The sequence below is a fragment of the Oratosquilla oratoria genome, chromosome 27, assembly GCF_046742065.1.
Source record: "Oratosquilla oratoria isolate Oo_2021 chromosome 27, ASM4674206v1, whole genome shotgun sequence".
Lineage (NCBI taxonomy): Eukaryota > Metazoa > Arthropoda > Malacostraca > Stomatopoda > Squillidae > Oratosquilla > Oratosquilla oratoria.
In genome coordinates this window covers 1,434,113-1,448,360 of record NC_134803.1, presented here as the reverse complement: position 1 = coordinate 1,448,360, position 14,248 = coordinate 1,434,113, and positions in this window count along the sequence as shown.

The following is a 14,248-nucleotide window of genomic DNA, read 5'->3' as shown; positions in this document are numbered from 1 at the left end:
GATCCAAGGAAGAATATACCATAAAATAGGGTATTTGAGACCCGAACGTCTTCAAGCATCTTTTGGATTATTTAAAAATGAAAGGGGTGTTTTGTGGAAAAAGAAAACCGACTGTTTTCTGGATCTTTATTTCTATCACGATGTCGACCAACAAATAAAATTCAGAGCTAGCAAAATAACGAATGCGTCTAATTTATCGAAAAGGGACAGAACCGATAATCCAGCAACTAAAAGTCGCCGAAAACGAGAATTTAAAGCTTTTCAGGATAACGAAGCAATAGTACGACTCTTTTTCAATTATTTTACAACCAATAATAAATGCCTCTCTAAAATTTTGAAAGAAGTTGAAACTGCAAAGGATTTAATAAGACTCCATGTAGAAAAGAATGGAAAAGTCCCTGAAGTTTCAATAACTTTGAAGTCCGCGGAAGGCATACAGACCCGCGAACACAAAGGAGTGTATCATCTACCAACCTCTTCTTCTTCAGTTGGAGCCATCGTTAACTTAGATACTTCAAATCGTCATCTGCAAATAACAATAGAATCTCCCAAACCAGATACGAAATATAATACTAAAATTGTTACCCACGAAAACGTATTCTATGATGCCTTCCAGTATCCGTTATTAATACCTAATGGAAACGTTGGTTATTCACATAGTCTGAAACTGACACAGAAGGAAGGACGTAAAAAGCGGGTGTACGACAGGTTGACCCCTGCTTCCTTTTACTCTTTGATGTACATGGAACGTGAAGGGATTTTCAATTATGTAACAAAATGTCGACGTTTATTCCAGCAATTTGTTGTTGACAATTATGTAAAAGTTGAGTCAATGAGGTTAGCATTCATTGAAAATAACCAAAGTGATATCAGAAAAGAACGGTCTGACATTTTGCAGGGATTGATTGATTGATTGATTATAAGCGTTCAATCTGGTGTCGTAACTACTAGGTTATTGACACCGAAAGTAAACTCAATATATATTAACTACTGGATAAAATAAAATATGTCCTATATATTAAAATCAGATCAAGTTAGAGAAACCAACATCTTCAATGAAATTGAAAAGAGAGTCTTCGTCCAAGTCTTTTCCCAAAATGAAACTCAAATTAAAACTCCCAGCCCTGTCCCTGTTAAAATGTCTCTCTCTCTGTTCCACCAAGCTAGGACATTCGACCAGCAAATGTCTAACCGTTAGTGGCACCAAACAATCGCTGCAAAAAGGCTGGTAGTTACCACTCATTAAAAAGCCATGAGAGAAGTTCGTGTGTCCAATTCGGAGGCGACACACTGACACTTCTCTTCTACGACAGCTGGATAAATATATCCATGGATTAACAGTCTGTGATTTCTCTCATCTTATTAAATTCGATCAAAGACCATGAGAATTGCCAGGAAGATTTTATTGCATTCTTAATTTCAGGCTGATAGTCGGTATCTGGAAGGGCCTTGTTAATAGGATGTTTTAATGATCCTTCTTTGGCTAACCTGTCAGCCTCCTCGTTGCCTATTATACCGACATGGGACGGAACCCAACAGAACCTAATTAATTTTCTTTTACGACTTAGTAAAAACATCCATTCTAAAATTTCTGAAACTAATGGATGGGTAGGATTATAATAACTAAAGTCTTCCAAAACACTCTTAGAATCGCTAAAAATTGTGAAACTAAAACCAGCATGGTTTACTATTCTTTTTAAAGCCATTAGAATTCCATGCAGCTCAGCTGTAAAAATTGAAGCAGAGCTAGGCAATGCTCCACTGCAATTAAAACTGGGAAAAACAACTCCAAATCCAACACCAGCATTGGATTTGGAGCCATCTGTATATATACAAACTGAATTTCTGTGATCTTCAAAGTGGGTGAGAAATATCTGTTTGATCACAGGCTCCGGTATTCCAGTCTTAGATACTTCTAAGCAGCTGCAGTGATCTACATGTGGTAGCCTCCAAGGAGGAAATGCTGAATGCTTTACTGGAAGAACTTGAAATTGGGGTAAACCTAATTCTTCTAAAACATGTCTTACTCTAAGTCCAAAGGGAAGTGGACATGAAGATTTATTATTAAAATTATTAAAATTGCCATTAAAAATAATTTTAAAACTTAAGGAGTTAGGAAGTCTTTGAACTCTAGTCCAGTACTTAATCATCTGGGACTGCCTCATTAAAACTAGGGGTAATTCCCCAGCATCAACAAGGAGACTTGGAATTGGTGAGGACTTGAATGCTCCTGTAGCAATCCTCACCCCAGCATGATGAACAGCATTCAGTTTCTCTAGCTTTGTGCTTCTTGCTGACGAGTATATTTCAGATCCATATAAAAGTTTGGGTAAAACCAGTGCCTTATGCAACTGAAGTAGGTGCTTACGATCAGCCCCCCATTTGGTACAGGAAATAACTTTGAGAACATCCAAAACTTTCATGCATTTTATCTTAAGGTTTTTAATATGCGGCTCCCAAGATAGTTTTGGATCAAATAGCAGACCCAAAAATTTTGCCTCCTCCACGCATGAAATTCTCTGACCATATAGGTATAAATCTGGGTCAGGATGGTGACCTCTAATGCGGCAGAAATGCATCACTACTGTTTTTGATGGTGAAAAACGAAATCCATGCTCAGAGGCCCATCTAGCTACTTTATCAATTGTCAACTGTAGTTTCCGCTCTGCTATGGACATTCTAGATGCTGCAAATGACAAGGACAAATCGTCAACAAAAAGCGTAAACATTACTTCAGGCGGAATAACGGAAGCAATACCATTGATACTAAGGGCAAACAGGGTTACGCTTAACACACTACCCTGAGGAACTCCTTCTTCTTGTACCGTTAATTTGGATAGAGTATTACCTACTCTAACTTTAAAAAGACTATTTTTTAAAAAAGCTTTGATAAAAAGTGGCAATTCACCTCTCAACCCAATGTTGTGAAGAACTTTTAAAATCCCATACCTCCAAGCAGTATCATATGCCTTTTCAAGATCAAAAAAGACAGTGATATGATGCTGCTTGGATAAAAAAGCATTGCAGATCGAATCTTCCAATCGAATCAGTACATCAGTACAAGAGTGCATTCTACGGAATCCACACTGAGCAGAAGAGATCACCCCTCTCCGTTCTAGAAACCAAACCAACCTGGCATTGACCATCTTCTCCATTAATTTACACAGACAAGATGTCAATGCAATCGGTCGATAACTCGAAGGGATGGAGGAATCTTTACCAGGCTTGAGGAAGGGTAAAATTAAAGCTATTTCCCAAACATCAGGAAAATCGCTATCCTTAAAAATTCTATTTAAAACGTCCAAGATAAAAACTTTAGTATTATATGACGAGTTCTTTATCATATCATATATAATTTCGTCAAGTCCAGGAGAAGAGTTTTTACTTTTAGATAAGGCTGATAAGAATTCTTTCATGGAAAAGGGTATATTGTATGATTCACTTACATTAGCAGTGAAATCAAGACAACGAGCTTCCTCATTTGAGCGTAATTGATAATACGGTGAGTCAGGGTTTTTGCTAGATACTTTGGCAAAATGCCTTGCAAAAGCTTCACTTACAGTTTTTGGATCTGATACAAATAATCCGTTAATTTTCAAAACAGGAGGAGGGGAAGGTTTGAATTTCCCAGCTATCTTCTTGATCTTGGCCCAAACCAACGTCATTGGAGTTTTCCATGTGATACTAGAGAGAAACAGTATCCAACATTCTCTGCGAGCTTTCTTTATATGCCATCTAAATTGGGCTCGGGCTTTCTTGAAGCATATAAGGTAAACGGTGCACCTATGCCTACGATATCTGGTGAAAGCAGCCCTCATTGCTTTATGTCTTATAGTACACTGTATATTCCACCAGGGAACAGGCTTCCGACGAAATTTTCCACTGGTCTTGGGAATTGAAATAAGAAATAGCTTCACTAACTGTTGGCAAGTCATTTACATCTGCCTCTATATTGCTTAGTTCTTTAAAAAGAGGCCAATCTGCCCTATCAGTACACCAACGGGGAGCTCTAGCAACAGGTACTGGATTCCCATTTGAAATGATGATTGGGAAATGATCACTTCCAAAGAGATCATCAAGCACATCCCACTCAAAATCCATGAAAGCATTAGGACTTGCAAGGGATAGGTCAATGCAAGAAAAGGTCCCTGTTTGGATATGAAAATGAGTAGGTTTATTGGTATTAAGAACAGTAAGATCTATATTCTCAATGATTTGCTGAAGCTGTTCCCCTTTTGCATTTGATGTCACATCACCCCAAGACTGGTGCCTACTATTCATATCTCCCAAAATTAAAAACGGTTGGGGGAGCTGATTGCATAAACTAGTAAAGTCACTACTAGAAAATTCTCTATTAGGCGAGAGATAGAGAGAGCAAATGTTATATACTCTAGTTATATTAATCTGAATTGCTACTGCTTCCAAAGGAGTATTCAAGGGTAATATTTTATGAGGAATATCATTTCTGACAAGAAGAGCGCTTCCACCATGGCTTCCTTGTAAAGGGTTGATAGGAGAGTGATGCATAAAGTACTCTCTAGGACTAAATATTTGGTTTTCTCCAAACATGGTCTCTTGTAAGGCTATGCATATTGGTGAATGAGAATATATTAGATGTTTAAGCTCTTCATATTTAGCTCTATACCCTTGACAATTCCACTGCAAAATGGCAGAGAGTTTATCTTATTTTATTTGGAAGACTCTTTAGTCTTCCTTGGACCAGGATTTTTTACATTTTGATCTTTTTCTGGTGCCTTCTTGTTCTTAATTGGCACCTTTATGTTCCGCCTTGAGTTACTTAATGTTCTTTGTTCTTTAGGAACTTTTACCACAGATTTTGGTATGACTTCAGTATTCCCAGCTGAGACAGATGACTTCTCACCCTGGACCACTGTGCCATCCAAGGTAGGTTTGTTAGATAAAACTGAAGTCTTAGGCTGAGCTAGAGCACAACCTAGGGCAGAATTATTGGCCTGCACTGGAGCGCAAGCCATTATAGAAGTCTCAGCTTGCTCCGGAGGGCAAACCGAGACAGAAGCTCCAGACCGCACAGGAACGGTAGCCGGAGCAGAAGTCCCAGCCTGCTCCAGATCACATGCCGAGACAGACGTCCCAGCCCGGACCGGGGATGAGGACGGGACAGGGGTCCCAGCAAGCACCAAAGCACTTGCTGAGACTGAAGTCTCCACCTGAGATACAGGACAGGTAGAGACTAGGGAATGTTTGGAGGATTTGGGATCCTCCAAATCCATTTCATCATCTAACAAGTTAAACGTATTTTTAAGACAGATTTTTGATGAAAGAGATTCTTCTCTTTCATCACTCAAGCGTCTCTTCATAAGTCTATTATTTGCAGGAGTAATTTCGGAGTTTTTAGGAATGGTCAATTTTGAATTAAGGCTCTTCTCATGTGTAGATACGTCATCTGATGTGTTGGGCATTCTATTATTCAAGGGCTTATGCTTATTAATGATGGAGGAGAAACTTACCCCTGGTCGAATGAACATAGCGTTTACTCGTTGTCTAGCCTCTTTAAAGCTCAAGTGTTCTTTTGCTCTTAGTATCTGAACTTCTTTTTCAAAAGTAAATTTATCACATTTCTTTGAGCTTGCGGGGTGATCTTCACCACAGTTGATGCAGTGTGGAGAATTAGAGCATTCACCATGAGCTTCTAAACCACAATTTTCACAGACTGCATTTTCACCTTTAATTTTTCTCCTACAAGTCCCAATCACATGACCAAATTTTTGGCAATAGAAGCACCTTCGACATGATGGAATATATGGTCTAACATTCAGTCGAAGCCACGCAGCCATTATCGTGTTAGGTAGCTTCAGGAGATCAAATGTTAGAACGTACGTGGGCAAGGGTGTTAATACACCACCTATGTTCTTCTTCATTTGTTTCACATCTACTACTCCCTGGTCTTTTAGCTCCATTTGGATTTTTTCTTCAGAATATCTAAGTAATTCTGTAGATCTTATCACGCCTTTAACTTGGTTCAGTCTCTTATTGTATAAACAATCTATTTCTTGACCATCTAGCGACGAGATATTTTGGACTTTAGTGCTATCATCAGGTGATGCAACTTCGACCAGTAAACTGCCATCATTCATGTAAGAAATCTTTGGTTCGATGCTACATTTCATCTTGATTTCGCGATTGACAGAAAACATGTCAAGGTCCCTCATTTGTTGTCCTTATCTAATTTTCAGAATCAAAAACTTGGCATAGTTTTTGGGATCAAATTTTCCTGGCGTTATCTCAATTTTTAAGGAATTGCCTTTCCCTGTCCTCCTGATCCTAGACTTAGTGTCAGTATCTGATAGAGTAGGTAAATATGGCTATAATGTCATAACATTAGAGGTCTTGGAAGAGTCTAAAACTGTGTCCCTATTCAAGCCAGAGTCGTCAACAGAAGGGGGGGTATTGTTCTCCATAAGAACGGGTTTTCAAATATTCGACCAAGTAGCCTTCCACCCACCAAAAATCCCATGATTCGGAGCCCAACAAGGGAGGGATGTGGCTTGTCATGTCATGTAACCATCCCTAGAAGCTACTACCCGGCTATACACATGATCCCCAGCACCTAAGGCGTCCTCAGTCCGTCGAGATCGGACCCAGTGCCGGGAACCATGTTTGACATAAGACTTTCCCCTCGCTCGCACACGTCAGGTACTCGAATTCTAAGGGTGGAGAGGCATGTCAGTCCTCTCCACCCTCCAACAAATCCAAAGAGCAGTCAAAGCCATAGTCGAAAAGGGAGCAGAAGTCGTACACCGTAAATCAATTCAGAAAGAAGAGGAGAGAAGGAATAAAAATTAGGAGAAAGAGGTAAAAGGTCCTAACAAAATTAGTTGAGCAAGCAACTGAAGTCCAAAAATAAAGCATCAGACTCCAGTTGCTTGCCCCTAAGCCCCTCCACTGCGGCAAAGGGTTAGGAATTGGAGGGGATTTTGCAGGGGGAGAAAACGGAAAACATAAAAGGGCAGCGGATAATCATACCTCCAACATACGTGGGAGGGCCAAGATACATGAAGCAGCGACAGCAAGATGCGCTTGCTTTCGTGTCCAATTACGGTTCTCCTGATTTTTTCATGACGTTTACGATGAATCCAGCATGGACAGAACTAGAGGAGTCGTCAACACAAAGCAAAAGCACGTCGAAAAACAAAGGAGATAGACCTGATTTAGTTAGCAGAATTTTCAAGATGAAAATCGACAGCCTCATAGATGACTTGACAGTCAGATGCGTTTTCGGAAAAGTAAAGGCGTATCTTTATAGTGTAGAATGGCAGAAAAGAGGTCTTCCCCATATTCATATTCTCTTATGGATGAAAAACACAGTAAATGCGGAATTGGTTAGTAATATAATATCTGCAGAAATACCAGACAAAAACAAAGAACCGAAATTATTCGAAATAGTTACAAAATGTTTGATCCATGGACCTTGCAAAGGATTCGATGAATCACTTGTGTGTTGCCAAACAAAATCTGTGCAAGGAAAAATTGCTGTGGCAAGGGATTTCCTAAACCGTGTAGGGATAATTTGTTATTCGGGAATAACGGGTACCCACTGTACAGAAGAAGGGCTATAGGAGAAGGAGGCAATAGTTTTGAAAAGAAAGTCAAAGGAAACATTGTGAATGTGGATAACTCCTGGGTTGTGCCGTATAATCCGTATTTGTGTCTTAAATATAACGCCCACATAAACGTTGAGTGTTCAAACTCTATAAAAGCTATAGCTTACGTGACTAAGTACGTGAACAAGGGTTGTGACCGTATACTGTATTCAAAAACAAAAGAAGACGACGAAGTCATCAATGAAGTAAGAAATTATCAAGATGCTCGGTACGTCAACGCTAACGAAGCTACATGGAAGATATTCAAGTTTCCAATACACAAAAGTTTCCCCCCTGTTACAACTCTAGACCTTCATCTGGAAGGCGAAAACGAAATATTTTTCAAGGAGAACGAAAATGCTGCAAGCTTACAACGTAAAACTGCAAAGGATACTCAACTTACAGCATTCTTCAAGTTATGTAAGGAAAACGAATTTGCAGCCACCCTTTATTATCATGAAATTCCTAACCATTTCATTTATGATAAGGCTAACTCGAAGTGGTTAGAAAGAAAAACTAGGACAGCGGCTCTCGGACGGATAAGGGCTGTTACGAACAAAACAGTAGAACTGTTTTACCTCCGTGTGTTATTGACACACGTCAAGGGGCCTTCATCCTACGAAGACCTCAGGAGTCAGGACAGTGGACGGTGTCACACACGACACATACAGGGAAGCAGTCAAAGCCATGGGTTTGCTGAATGATGAAGAAACTTGGTTGAAAACAATAATGGAAATCATCTCTCATACCAACAACAGGGATCAATTGAGAACAACATATGCTAGCATGTTGGTGTTTTCAGATCTGGAGGATCAGAGGAACATATGGGAAGAAACAAAGGATTTATTCGCGAGTGATTACCTTTTTCGTAGAGGGTTAACGGAATATAACGACGAAATATACCGTGATGCCCTCGACGACATACAAGAAAAGGTATACAATTGTGGCGGGAGCAGGATTGAACAGTACGGTCTACCTCCTTCAAGAAACGGGCAAAAGTTAACCAATATTGTACGTAGTGAGAAGGCATATGATAAAGCAAAAATAGCAGAGGAAGTGAAGGAAAAGATACTGTTGACGAACGAGAAACAGAGATACTGTTACGACACTATAATGGAAAGAGTACTAAATGGACACAAATACCCCGTAAACGGCTTTTTCATAAATGCTCCTGGGGGAACCGGAAAATCATTCCTTTTGAATGTTCTCTTGGACGCGGTTCGATCAAAGGAAAAGATAGCGTTAGCTGTTGCTTCCTCTGGAATTGCTGCAACTGTTCTTCATGGGTGGAAGGACAGCCCATAACATGTTCAGGATACCTATTATGGAGCACAATGAAGTACGTTCATGCAATGTGAAGAGAAATACGGAGATGGCAAATTTACTTGAAATGACCTCTTTGATTGTGTGGGACGAGGCCGTCATGGCTAACAAAAACACCATAACGGCTTTAGACATTACTCTTCGAGACATATTGGGTGTGAACCGTTTTATGGGAGGTGTGGTATTCGTATGCGCAGGAGACTTTCGTCAAATTCTTCCAGTGGTGCGTGGAGGTGATGAAATTGATTGTTGTATAAAGTCAAGTTATTTTTGGGGACATTTGTCTCATTTGGAACTAACACAAAATGTGAGGTTGAAAAATGATGATGTTTTAAATCGTCAATTTGCCAGAGAACTTTTGGAGTTGGGAACAACACATAAAGAGGAATATGTGTTTCCTACTAATTTTGTAGTAATAGTAAACAACAGGGAAGAGTATACGATAAGTTCGAAGAGAACTTCCTCAACATTTCTTATTTCGAGAAAAGAATCATTTCTCCTACTAACGATGATGTTGATTGTATTAACGACATGGTTTTCAAGCGACTAAACACAGAAGCGAAGATCTATGGAAGTGAAGATACTTCTGTGGATAATGAAATGGACATTCAAACATCAGTTTACAATTCTATCAACAGTCCTTCAATCCCTCTTCACGAGTTGAAGATGAAAATCGGGGCTGTTGTGATGGTTATGAGAAATATTTGTCCTCCGAAATTATGTAATGGAACAAGAATAATAGTCACTAATCTACAAAACATTATTGTTGGTAATATCTTAACGGGCGCATACAGAGGTGAACAGGTTATGCTTCCCAGGATAACATTAGACTCTACAGACACGTCTGTCATATTCAAAAGGAAACAATTTCCTATAAGATTATGCTATGCCATGACGATCAACAAATCGCAAGGACAAACGTTTGATCGTTGTGGATTACTTTTAGACAGAGCCCAGTGTTTTGCTCATGGACAGCTGTACGTGGCGTGTTCGCGGGTAACAAGCCACGATTCCCTGATTGTGTACACGGGATACCGTAAGTAGGGAGACGAATATGTAAGGAAACTGGCACGGAATTGCGTGTATAAAGAACTTTTTACCGAAAGAGACGAAAAAACTCCCGTCATTGACAAATGTTCTGGGAAACAGAGCCCAAAGGAAGATTTTATGGACTTGAAAGTTATCCGTTGTAACGAAGAGGCACGAATAGCTGAAGAAGAACCTGATCATTCAATTTCTGTATTGCCTTCGATTACTGAAGAGGAAGCCGTCAGCATGATCATGCCCGAAGAGTTTTATAATAACGACTATTCGGGTAGAGAGGATAACACCGAAATGGCGGAAATGGAACGCGAGAGGGAACTGAAGGAAGAAAATGAGAAACTCAAGAAGGAACTGAAGGACGAGAAGGAAAAACGCGAGAACGACCTGAAAGCAGATAACGAAAACCATAAGAAAGAATTACAGAGTGTGAAGGAACTTCTGTACAAAATCATTGGTAGTAGTGATGAAGATGTATCTCCCCCTATAAAGAAGAGAAAAATTGTAATGGTTTGTTAATAAAACAATGATAATAACACAGTGTTCATGTACAACCATGGGCGTAGCCCTGGGCGCGAAGCAGCGCCGCAGGCCAAGCACCCCTGGCGGAGCCAGGTCCGGCGAAGCCGGGTGCTTGTGGTGAAAACAAAAAATACATTACATAAGATAAAATTAATTAACACAAAATACATTCAACTATTCGGTCGTGATTGAAGCGGCCATTTTTTTGGTGACGTCACTTGTTTACATTCTGAAATGTTACCCCGGAATGTTTAGACTCCCGTCGCCTGTGACGTATGTTGTATACTTACGTATTAGTGCTCTATATTATTATTGATTTTTTTCTAATTACGGTCTTAATATAATTTTTCTTCATTGTGGTTTATGTATTGCATTGTTTCTGTGTCAATGCTGTGTTTGTGTGTATTATATTACGTTCATATCTCATTTCCATGTGACTTCTCTATATTATTTTTTTTTTTACATTATTTCATGCTTATGCTAGTGTGTTGTATTTGCTTGGTGTCAGTGTTATCATAGGCTTTTAAGAAGTGGGTTCAGGATGTCATCTCCCATCATGTCTAAGTCTAAGAGGCCTTCGTTTCTCAGTCCGCCAAGCTCATCTGAGACAATGGCTCACAAATTAACATTACTTCATCAAAATCCATCGGTGGTGAAATTTTCTGGTCAAGATCCTCATTATAGGGCGACTGATTTTATCCACCAATGTGAGGACGCCATTATTCAGTCGAATGTTTCGACGGGGCCTGAAAAGATCTCCTTTGTGAGGTCCCAGATTGTGCCAAATTCTCTAGCATCGGAGTTACTCTAGGCTTCGTGTTTAGATCCTAAAATTTGAACTATAATTATGACACCTTTAGGTCTAACTTCCTTAAACTTTTTTCAGATACTCTTGGTGGTGGTGCGTTCCATTGGTGCTTCAAACTGGCTGATACTCTCGTATCCCGACTGGGCACTCTTGATTATAGACGGGCGCAAGCTCAGGCCAGTATCCTTGCTGTTGAAGCTTTAGAGTCACTTTCACAGTCAGATTGGGTAGAGAATGGTAACATTTCTGTAGATAGATTTCGTCTTATCATTGAATTTCTCTTGTATATCCTTTTTTTGGTGCCTTCTGAGAGAAGAGCAGCATCTTCTCTCATGTATAAACCTGATGAGACTCTATTGTCTTTTGCGTCACAACTTTCTCGTAAACTGGGGGAAGTGCCGTCTAGTTCCTTGTGTATTAGCAATGCTCATCAACATGGTCATGTCCCTTGTTCTCCTCAGTTCTCTCAGTCTACAGTTCCTACTCATTGTATATGCTCATACGTATATAAGTAGGTTCGCGGGCATTACACACACTTGTTGCCCAACCCTCGTAGCATAAAGACGTCGTTACGCAAAAGTTTACCATCAAGCAGAATTCCGGTACCCGAGATAATTCTCACACTCTGAGAACTCGCTCTGCCGATGACCCATGTCCCCCGTTAACTCTATTGTAGACAATCCATAGCCCCTGAGGTCTTAAAACTTGGATTGTTCTGCAATAGAGGGGGGAAACCTCCCTTCCGGTCTCGTGCTACTAAGCACAACCGGCATAGACGCGTGCGTGCTTGGCCAGTTATCACCAGCGATAGTAGCCGTTCCCCACGACTCCCGCGCCGAGAACCACTCCCCCGTATATGCTCGCGGCATTATCAGTGTAATCGCCGAGATTTTTTCCAATTAACTAACCGATAACTAACGTTTCCTGCCCCCCCGCCACCCGACCCTACAACAATCGCTTCACAATCACCACCCCTTTACACAACACGAATAACACAAACAAAAACACTAGAACACGAGGACGCCTAACCCATTGCGCTCGGCGCAATGGGTAGAGTCAGGATCCGGGACTTACGTCCCAATGGTAAACAACGCACAGCTGAAGTATGGGACACTCTAGGCAAACACAATATCTACATACAAAAGCTCATAACACTACACACCGCATTCATACTGATCACAGACGACACGACCACAGAAACACTCTGCCAGAAAACCACAAAACAATTTTCAACACCAACGGCTTCGAAATCCAAGACCCACCAGAACTCAATGCACACAGAACACTAGTCATCACACAAGTCGACCCCTATGTCACAGAACACTCACAAGATGAAATAAAAGCAGAAATTGAAAGACTGAACACTAACACACACGTAACACAAGTCATTAAACTCCCACGCACCAAGACAGTCCTCGGAGCGTATGCTTGCATTTCGAGCAAGTAAATGCATACGAGCGGAAACACAAAATACGAACAAACACAGACAAATTTAAACTCATCCCCATACAGGGACGTAGGCGTGAACCCGTCGTCATTGACGGGGCTCCGCGTAATTACGCAGATAAGGGCAAGATACTTGGCTGGACGATTACCACCAATGGTGGGGCGGCCCATGTACGCGACAGGAAGGTGCTTGCATCTCTCGGCCTACAACGGCTGCAGAGATTCAAAAACCTCTCTGTTAAGTACAAGAAAACCCTGTATCTCGCACTTATACGGAGCACACTTACGTACCCGATAATACCGTTACACACATTACCAAAGACAGGCATGCAAACATTGCAAGCGGTTAAAAAAAAGCACTAAAATTCATTACAAACACGTACTACCCTAACATAAAAACTGCACAAGCACTACACGAGGAAGCTGACATTCAACCACTGAACATTTACCTACACGAGCGTGCCTCCCGTATATGGGAGAAGCTCATACAAATCAACACTGAAACTACACGTTCACTCACAGACAACACACTCCCACTACATGTGGAACACGCTAGATTGCCGCTGAGTTTCGAAAGAACACAAAGCGGTGATCTACCCACTCCACAATACACAATATATACGTAGGAGTAACATCTTGACCGATGGAAGTATCCCCCCCCCTTTTTTCTAGACGTAAATATACTCCCCCTTTTTCATGAATAACAAAAGCGAGCATAGGCACATATCAACATATATCAATAATCAAAACTTAGCGTTAATTTTTGTACATTTAATTAAGTCATTAGATTTAAGTTTATGTTGGATAGGTACATGTTTTCCCTCGGCGCCACGTATATAAGTATCGCGCGGCACCCAACCATCCATTGACTCTTCAACACATAGCCCAACGCTCTGTCTTCTGCCGCGGAATCCAGCCCTGGATTGGAGATCGTACGGCGGAAGCAATCCAGAGGGAAATACTCCAGAACCACACATTCATCACCACCGCCAACGTCACCAAGATCGGAAGCAACAGCAGGGTTCCCAAGATCACATTCAGAAGTACGGAAGAAGCCGACGCGACCCTCTCCCAAGGGTTGCGTCTCTTCAACCTCGTTGTTCCCCCAGGCAACATTAGACGTGAGGAATACGTAGCGGTACAGCAATGCTACCGCTGCTATTCCTACTCTCACAGCTCAAGGACAAAGACTTCTGTTTGCTCCAAGTGTGCTGAGGAAGGACACGACCATCGGAGTTGCTCGACGACCACATTCAGGTGCATCAACTGCTCGGGCAACCACGTGGCCGTCGCCCGCTCCTGCCCCGAATGGAAGAAAGCCGCCAGAAGCCTACAGACCCCCACACCGTCAACAACCACAACCGTCTCATACGCCTCAGTCGCCAGGAACGACGCTCCTACCACAACACCACCCACACCCACTCATATTCACTTCACAACTACTGCCCAATTACAAATGGTGGGCATCATTTACCAAGCCCACCTA